This window comes from Sardina pilchardus, chromosome 1, assembly GCF_963854185.1.
Source record: "Sardina pilchardus chromosome 1, fSarPil1.1, whole genome shotgun sequence".
Taxonomy (NCBI): domain Eukaryota; kingdom Metazoa; phylum Chordata; class Actinopteri; order Clupeiformes; family Clupeidae; genus Sardina; species Sardina pilchardus.
The window spans coordinates 41,113,023-41,123,734 of NC_084994.1; positions in this window are offsets into that span (position 1 = coordinate 41,113,023).

A 10,712-nucleotide genomic window follows, 5' to 3' on the forward strand; every position below is an offset into this window, starting at 1 on the left:
ATTCTGGTGTTACACTCTCAGTCACAGGTAGTGATTAACAAATATTTTTTTTGGGGGGGGAAGGATATTCAAATTTGCATCAAAAATGGTTTCTAACCCTCCTCTCAGATCTGCAGGTGAAGGAGGAGGCTGATGTAGGGAACCCAAATCAGACTAAAGTGACCTGCAGCACCACCTGCAGCTTGGACTCTAAATATAAGTATGTCTGGTACAAGAGTGGACAGACTCTACAAGACCAAACCACAGCCTCCATACTACTAGACTCAACCAGACCCTCTGATGCGGTCCATTACTCTTGTGCTGTGAAAGGTCATGAAGGTCACCACTCCCCTGCAGTATGTGAGTACAGATAAAACTGCAGTCCTTTAAATGAGCAAAGAATAAATCTTTTAATTTTTCATATTCACATCACTGTAGTCTGTGAATGTAAATATACCATGATTTGTTAGCAAAGATTCTTGTATCTGAAGAACAAAATTAGGAATCAACGGAAGACTTTTTTACTTAAACTACTTGGATGTCATATACTACTTGTATATCTCAAAGCCATAATAATGCATGTATAAACTGATAAATATGTTGTGTTGTGTAAGTGTTTTGATGCTCAAATTTCAAACCTGACTGCAGGTGCTCCAGCTGAACAGTGTTGGGGCATGACCTACTCATCTAACAGCATCTGTGTACTGAAGGGTTCATCTGTAAATATTTCCTGCACTTACAAACATCCTGGAGATCGCAACATCAGCACCACATTTTGGTTTAACTATAAAAACTCTAACCATCCCCCTGAAGACCTACACTTAGATAAAGACTATCAAAACCACACAGAGTATCTTGGGATTGAAAGGAACAGTTGCACTCTGAGACTGAAAGACATCAGAAATCGTCACTCTGGAGAATACGGTTTCAGGTATTCAACAGAACAGGGAGAGGATTACTCTGGGTTACCTAGAGTCAACATCACTGTTACAGGTAACTGCTTTTAATGCTCCACTGTGCTCTGTGCTCCACTCAGAGCTGCTGTATAATACTGTACGTCCTCCAGCTCTGCAGGTGTTCATAACTCCTGAAATGATTTCTAACCCTCCTCTCAGACCTGCAGGTGAAGGAGGAGGCTGTTGTAGGGAATCAGAATCTGATTAAAGTGACCTGCAGCTCCTCCTGCAGCTTGGGCTCTCAGTATATCTGGTACAAGAGTGGAGAGATTTTAGGAAACGAAACAGCAGCCTCCATACTACTGGACTCTACCAAACCCTCTGATGTGGTCCATTACTCCTGTGCTGTGAAAGGTCATGAAGGTCACCGCTCCCCTGTAGTATGTGAGTACAGATAAAACTGCAGTCCTTTAAATGAGCAAAGAATAAATCTTTTCATGCTTCATATTCACATCACTGTAGTCTGTGAATGTAAATATACCATGATTATTTCATGTCAAGATTCTTGTATCTGAAGAACACAAGTATCAACAGAAGACTTTTTTACTTAAACTACTTGGATGTCATATACTACTTGGTTGTATATCTAAAAGCCATAATATGCATGTATAAAGTGATACATATGTTGTGTTGTGTAAGTGTTTTGATGCTCAAATTCCAAACCTGCAGGTGCTCCAGCACAACAGTGTTGGGGTGTGACCTACTCATCTAACAGCATCTGTGTATTGGAGGGTTCATCTGTGGATATTTCCTGCACTTACAAATATCCTGGAGATCGAAACATCAGCACCACATTTTGGTTTAACAATAACAACTCTATCCATCGCCCTGAAGACCTACGCTTGGATAGAGACTATCAAAACCACAAAGAGTATCTCAGGATAAATTCCACTCTGAGGATTAAAGACATCAGAAATCGTCATTCTGGAGAATACGTCTTCAGGTTTTTCACAAAGCAGGGAGAGAATTACACTGGGTTACCTGGAGTCAACATCACTGTTACAGGTAACTTGTGATTTTATTATTTCGGTACAGAAATGTGACTACACTGTGTAACTGTCTGTATAATACTGTACATCCTCCAGCTCTGCAGGTGTTCATACCTCCTGAAGCAGTGACAGAAGGAGAGAGAGTGACCCTCACCTGCGATAGTACCTGTAGTCTGAGTAACGACCCCACATTCATCTGGTACAAGAATGGGCAGCTAGTGACTAAAAATCGCACGACCAGAGACAGCAAGCTGCATCTAATCCCAGTCAGCAGTGAGGAGGCAGGCAATTACTCCTGTGCTGTTAGAGGACATGAAAGTCTCTCCTCCAGTGCTGTCTTTCTCGACATTAGATGTAAGTTGCTACAGCTTAAGCCTTCTTTACAGTGACAGACTTTGCAAAGATTTGGAAAAGATTTTTGAAAGACTACAGTCTCAGACCCTCTCAAATCTAAAGACAATTCATAGAGTTTCTAGTCACAGTCTAGTCACACAGGCCAGTCTCAGATTAGGATTTTGACTGTGGGTCACTATTTACAAGACATGCTACTAGATTCCTTCAAATTATTTCCATCGCGCATTACATATCAACAGGAACTCATACAATAGCCTACTCATACCAAAGTCATTTTTTTGACGCGTTTCTGCAGCATTGTTTCATGTGTGATATGATATCCCTAATAATTATAGGGCTGTTCTGTCACAAGAATAGCCGACTAGTAATTTATAAGAAATGAAATAACAAACAATCATATAGGCTACTGTCGCCTATTTTGCCCCTTTCTGTTTGGTGTTGAAGCGAGGTCACCATTGGTTTTTAATGTTCACGTCACTATTTGCATGAGCCACGGCCCACGACTGACTTTTAAAACCGCTAAGATTGGCACCTTACACTAGACGATTTCTTTGACGGGAGCGCACCACGATTCGAGTACAACTCCCATGATCCACCCGACTTTGGAAATTTAGTCGCAGACTGTGAAAACAGTCCCAAAATCGTACAATGTAAGCCAGCCTTTACAACACTTACTCGTTGTGACTGAAATGTCATAATTTGTGGAGCAATTGTCGCGTTGATTATATTATTTTAGTTATAGTTTAAACAAAACACCTTTCACTTCTGTTTTAACAGACCCACCCAAGAAAATTGTATTGTCGAGCAGTCCTGGTGAAAGAGTAGAGGGCAGTTTAGTGACTCTCAATTGCAGCATTGACGCCAACCCACCAGTGCACACCTACACCTGGTATATGAAGAATGGAAAGGAATCTATTTTTTGGGGCACAGGGAAGAGCATCAGCTTCTATGTGACATCTGATACCAGTGGACTTTACTACTGTAAGGCACAGAATGAACTTGGCTCTCTGAGCTCTACAGAAGTTGTTGTTCTTTCTAAAGGTAAGTGAGAAGAAAAGTTTAATACACACACTAACTAAAAGTAACACCTTTTAGCAACTCATGTTCATTGTAAGTCTTTCATGTTTCCTATCAAAATTCTCAGCTGTTTTTAAGGTGACTCACGCTTTAATCATCATATTCACCATTCTGGCTCTACTGCTGATAGTTGGAATCGAGTATTTGAGGTGAGTCAGTCAGTGAAATGCAAAAACTGACATGCCATATACTGTAAAATGAGTAGTGATATAGATTGCATATTGTACGCACTTAAGACAACAAGTTTGCACTCTGTTTTCTGAGTGAATTACTTAATTATCTCTGAAATGTGTAGCTTACTGTTTAGTATACTTTATGTATATTTAGTAAATAATCAACTTCTTAATGTAGATAATTATGGGATATTTTTCTCAAGTGAACACTTTTGCATAACTTAATGACTGTACCATCAGCTTTAAATACGATTGTCCTTTCAACAAAACAGGAGGGAGAAAGCTAAAATCACAGCAGATGCGAGGTCTACAGATGCTAACATGCAGGTGAGACACTTTGCACTCAAAGTTATTTAGTCTGCTGTGCATATGAAGCTTAAATTAAACATATGTCAACAACGAAACAGCATCTAAGTCTTTAATGCCACCAGCAGCAAGTGCTCACGGTTAGGACACCTCAACAGTCTGAACAACACAATGTTTTCTGACTTTGAACACATACTGTTGTTTATCGTAATCGTTCCTAACACCAATCTGTTTCCAGCATTCATAGTCACCCCGAACACCAACCTATGTCCAGCATTCACAGCCATTCCTAACACCAATCTGTATCCAGCATTCACAGCCATTCCTAACACCAATCTGTATCCAGCATTCACAGCCATTCCTACGGTGTAACACCAACCTGTATTTAGCATTCATTCCTAACACCAACCTGTAGGATTTAAGCTATAAACTTAAAAACTTGCATAGTTCACCTTTAAATACTCAGTGAACAGCATTCATATCATTTCTTCTATGGAAGTTGTTTTATTTTGTTGTGTGTTTGCAGAGCTGAGAATGTTGATGATGATGCGATCTACAGAACAGTCCACAACCCTGACCGGTCAGTGCAGCAGCAGACCAGAAATACCATCTGGTCATTTCAGTTGTGCTTTGGAAACATAGAGGTCAAATATTTAGCCTATAAAGCTTAATCAGTATTTCTGATGTGGTAAAAATGGAAATATTTACAAACATTTCTCTTTTGGTTAAATTTTCTATATTATTGTATTGAACCTGGGGATATTGTGTTAACGAATGAGTGAATATGTAATGATTGATGTACAGTAGTACCTTTGTTGACCATAGATGGCCTCTGGACTAACAGGGGAGCTACACCAAACGCGTAACTGAAGCGTTCCGTTCGCGACGCGTATGTTGCAGCCGGTCGCAGCAGTTAATTATCACTGTAGTCAATGGAAGTAAACCAGATGCAACAGTAGAGCGTACGTGGGTGGTTGACGTTTTAGGCCGAAAAAAAGTTTTTGAAAAAAAAAAATCTGATATTATGCATGGAAATCACTTAGTTATGTTGTACTGACTCTCCCATTCCCAAAATATGTATGATCTTTTAGAATTTGTATTGGAATTCATATTTATTCACTAATGTCTTGTGTTAGTGACTAAAATGATCATATGGTGTGACATGAAAGTTATTGTGTGTAAAACTATGATGGGGTATATATTTTTTATGTGAGTCAGTGTATCATAATCTTCTATCTTTACTTCATCAAGATCTAGCATTTCCTTGTGGAAATGTATTATATTTTACAGTATATTTATTCATCAATACACAAAGTAAGGCATTTGTCCCTAATCTTTCAATAAACTTGATATTAATTTGGACTTATCTTGATACAAAAGAAATGAAATGCATACAATGTTTGCTGACCCTATTTCCTATCTGTTACATTCAGATTTGTATGATTTAGACTCCGAAAGCCTTTTTATTTTCATATTTCTTGATGTTTCTTGATGTCACACCAAATGATATGGTGTCACACCATATGATAAATTACGCCAAATAACAATCTGTTAACGCAAAAATGTGAATATATGCATTTCACAAACAATAAATCACAGTTTAAGACAAATATATCACATAAAAGATCACTGTTAAAAACTCAGAACTTTGTAAAACAGAATTCCACCAGATATTGAATAGCACTTGGGTAATAGGTGCCACATATTAAATAATAAATGTTAACAAATGTTAAATATGTTAAAATATGTATAACACTAAACTATTAATTAAACATATGTTTGAAAAAAACATTATTTATGTAGGAAAATACAGATTATATCATATAGTGTGACAAATAAATCATATGGTGTGACAGCAAAACCCCATCACACCATATGATATGGGGTCACTCCATATGAGGTTTCATGCACTTAGCAGAACAATGAGTCTTGAGGCTACATGCTAGGACCAAAATCATGCTCACTTTAACATGGTAACATAGATGTAAAGGTAATTTTGACCAAAAAACGATTTACTTTTGAAATTTTCCTGAAAAATTGGTCACACCAAAAGACAGCGAAAAGTGGAACTGAGATAGGAGTGCTGGAAATACTTGATTTATTGAAAGAAATATGAGAGATAACTCAACACGTAAACTTTCAATGTCCTTCTGAGAAGTTATTATACTTCCTGAATGAGGAAGGACCCCCTATCCCTAAAGGTCTCCACACAATTGCACATTTAAAAAAACATAATTTAGGGTCACACCATATGATATTGATTTTTGGGACAAAATGTTTTTGTTTATGGCTTGTTCAAAAATATTATGCCTGGACTTTAAACACTACAGACTTACAAGTAGACATCTTTAGTATTCATTGTATTTAAGTAATGGGAAAATATATTAATTAGATTTTTTTTAATTCAAAATCAAACTTTATGAAATGGGCTCGGGACAGTCACACCGTATGAGCTTTTCCTGGTTTGGCAGAAAATGTTGAGAAATAGGAATATGACTGGCATGAATGGTCCATATGTTCATATAAAGCAGGTTTTTCTGAACAATATAACCACATTTATTTGCAGATTAGACATTTCTTTACTTCAGTTTGACACTCTGGACCAAAAAAAGGCCATGTCATGTCAACCACCCACATTCGAAAAAAATAGACCCATCTTCTAAAATGGATTTTACCCGTCGCGAACGGAACGCTTCAGTTACGCGTCTGGTGTAGCTCCCCTGTAAGGGTTTTACATGTGATATTTTATATTTAGATTATGCGTCACTTCTTTTGTTTTTTGTTCAATTCATAATGTGTGACGTCTGCAATGCTATAGATAATAATGGTCAGAGCTGTACAGAGTTTGGCCAACTCAAATCATGGGCGCCATGTTGGAGACCAATGTCAGATGATTTTACAGCATAACCCTATGGGGTGAATAAGCTATGTTGAAGTAAATCACTTATTTTAACCATTAACAGGCATATATGTTATTATCTATGTTTGCCAATATGTAAAAGTCCCTTACAGAAATATTCCAGTGTATATTTACTTTCAATATCTTAAATGTGTCTGTAAAATGCTGAAAGTTTAGTTATACATGTGTTTAGATGATGTATCACATCTTTTGTTTTTGATTTGTTAATGTGTGAAATGTGCAGTGCTATGGTGTATTATTCCACTGCTTAGTTGAATTCCCCATTGTGCTGCGTTCTAAGGGTGCATTAACCATATGTTATTTGAACACCTTAGAAGTAGATCCATTTGTTTGGCCGTATCACACTTGTATATTGATTAGCCAAACTCATTGTGAACTTTAAATTAACTGTCACGATGCATCCAAGCTGTAAAATACAGACACTCAGGGCAACTTGTAGCATATGGCGAAAGCTTTTAGCTAGTTGAATGGCAGTAGGCTTAGTAAAATGGCGATGTTTCAAAGATGAAGTTCATCAGAATCCTGGGACATGCCCATTTGACAACGGGAGAGACATAACGACTGGCCTTTGGCAGTAGCAACCATCCATTTAGAACTAACGACTGCCATTTGGCCATAGCAACCATCCATTTAGAACTAACGACTGCCCTTTGGCCATAGCAACCATCCATTTAGAGTAACAGAAGTCTGTCCTGCAAGTTGGGAAATAAGTTGAAATGTGTTGAGAAAAAGTAGTTCTACAAACAAGACAGTTCTAGAGATCAAATCATTTAAATTATAACAACAAATGAACACAACACAAGTGGCAACAGTGGAATAAGCGGGGTAATGGACTCCACGATGGTCTGCTAACAGAAATGAATGCAGTTACGAGGTTTAAACCGTTGCGCATCGGAACGTATCACAACCTCAACCGTGCAGTCATTTCTTTTAGCAGACCACCGTGTCATCCATTATCCCTTATATGATGGTATTTTCTGTTTGGGTTTATAAATATAAATGTTAAAGTTTGAAATGTGTGTTATTGTTTGATAATGTGTGTGCATAATTTTAATGATGCAGTTTTTTAATCATTCTACTTTGTTTCTTTATCTTTTAATTATTATTAAAGGTTGGGTATGGGATTTGCCAAACGTCTGTCAGATTTAGAAAATACACAACTCAAACAGTCCTACCCTTTTTACCCTAACTCCACCCATTCGGAGAACATGGACACGCATTCATGCACGAGCGAGAATTCAGATGTGCGAGAGCGAGCCAGACTAGGCACTCTTGACAGGGGTAGAGCTGTATAAAATGAAAAGCCAGCCCTGCCATCTGTACAGCACTATACGAGCTCTAGTCTCCATACAATCGCTCAGAGCTTCCTCCTCAAGTAGGTTATTTAGCTAGCTAGTTCTACATTCTTTATTCACTTCAGGTAATAGTTCCACAATTCCGCGAAGGCAGATGATTTTATACATTATCGTAAAAGCACGTTATCGTATTAGGCTACCGTCCCTTTTGTTCTGAAATTCTAAAACAATGATGTTTTTTCATACACCAAATGTAATTTTTGGCACATCGCTTAGTAATTGCGTGGGTGCTTGCGTTTCTGTACGAATCCGCCATCTTAGTTTGTATAGAAATGAAGCGACACATAGGCTAGTTGGTTTCGTTTAAGCACTTGCGCACAAGCTTTGAGTAGTATCTGCACGAAAGGGTCACACGTGCGAGAGGGAGGGGGAGGAGGACGACTGTTAGATTGACGAACGAGCTGTGAAATGATGCTAGAGGGTCAAGAATATAATTGGCTGGAGTTTTTCGAGCCCTGCCCATTCCACAGATGATTGACGTGGCATGAAAGTTCCATTTCAGTGCTTCCAACTCAGTGGCTGTAAGTGTTAGGAATAGGATTTCATGTGATTTAGCAAAAATGGCCAAAAAGCGAATCCCATACCCTATACCTAATTATTTTATAATATGTTTAGAATATTGCCCTTTAATGCTTTTATGTATTAATACTCTTTGCTTTGTTTATGTAAAGCATACTGGGTTACCCCTGTGTATGAATTGTGCTATATGAATAAACTTGTCTTGCCTTAATAAAATGGATATTGTGTGAAACTTTCATGGACTTTTTCATCCTTAATGTCTGATTTCACCCAGGATGCCTGGCAGAGAGAAAATACTTGGAGTGTACATGGAGAACCTAAGGAACACATGAGACCCACTAGGGGAGATGGAACAGTTCACTTCTACTTCCAGGGAACAGTTCACACTAGGGGAGATGGAACAGTTCACTTCTACTTCCAGGGAACAGTTCACACTAGAGGACAGAGAACAGTTCACTGCTACATACACACTAGGGGAGAGATTACAGTTCACTACATCCACACTAGGGGAGAGGGAACAGTTCACTGCTACATACACACTAGGGGAGAGGGAACAGTTGGCCTCCCTAGTTACATTTTTGAAAATATAAAAATTTGAAAATATACTTTCTTACAGAAACTCTTCCTTCGTAATTGCTGGTACACTTCAATATGGAGATCATGTGCTTCATGGCTACCTCCGATCAGTCAGAGTGATACCCAGTGAGATATACATGTGTCAACTTTCAGTGCTTCATGATACTGTTGAACAGATATGCATAATTAAGGGTAGTGCAAGGATTCTTTATTTAATTAGGTGTGCCTAAAGAATTTTAGAGCCGCTTTGACCAAATATGGCAGGGATGATTTTTGTCCCAGTCTGTACTTGCTTCAGGGGTCAAGATTTGGAGGGTTAGCTAGAGCCGGTTAGTGTCAGCCAGTTACTGATTACAGTTACTGTACAACATTTGGCCATTTTGACATTGACAAGAAATAAGTCTACTGCCCTGTATACTCTACTTCTGTAAACATGTTTTTAATTTGATTTTGTTTCCATAATTTTAATCAGTTATTTGTCCGTTGTCAAGGGACTAGTGGCCTTTATGTTTAAGGGGCCTATTTCCACATCAATGTAAACATGAATCTGCTCAGCAGACATATTATTGTAAAATAGAATAGGTTTATTATACCAACAATTCTAATCAGTGGTTTAGTGTGTCATTGACAATATTGCCATCTCAGTTCTTGACAGGAAGGAAGTCTGCTGCCATTGTAGCCTGTGGCATTCTTCATAATGCATGTGGTTACACACGTAGGCTACACAGTTTGTATCCATGACAACACCCATGGCAGTGGCTTCTGCAACCCAATTGCAGCGCGTAGACAAACATTGTACACAATCAAATCTCAAGTGTAAAGTTTCCTTTACATGTTACATTAGATGAAAGCGTTAATTGAGCAAACTAGCCTGGGAGACCAAAATCCATGTCAGTATTATAATTTAACGCTGATGATAAAGTTGAGAAAGTGAAACGAGGCCATCGGCACATACATCCCCCATACAGCCACATGTACTGTATAGAGGGTGTTGGCCTGAGCTGTTTGTGGCAGAAGAATGGGCATATGTCAGCAACTGTGATCTTCACTTGACTACAAAAACCGTATGTGAGAAAATACATTCTGATCAGTCACTCGTCATTGTTGCCCTTGAGTGAGTCTCTTGTGTGACGGTAGGTACATCTGTTCATCCACGTTCATGAAAATGTTGTGTTTGAAACTTCATTTTTTTTACAGTAATGTAATGCTTATGATAGCATGTTTGTGTCTGCATATCTGTTCAATTTAAGTTTCCTGTCTTTTGAGTCATGTCTACACAGCCTTGTCTGTGCAGCTGCATATTGAATTTTAAGGAGGATGTTTCAGTCGCTGACGTTATATTGATGTTTTTATTTTATTATTTTTTTAAATGTAAGAGGGAGAGATTTTATAAACTAGTTGTAGACTGGTTGTATCTTTCTCCAAACAAAAAAGAACATTCCATGTTATTGATACAGCAACGTCTCTCTATTTTAGGAAATAGCAGTCACAAAGTATTGAGTGCAGTC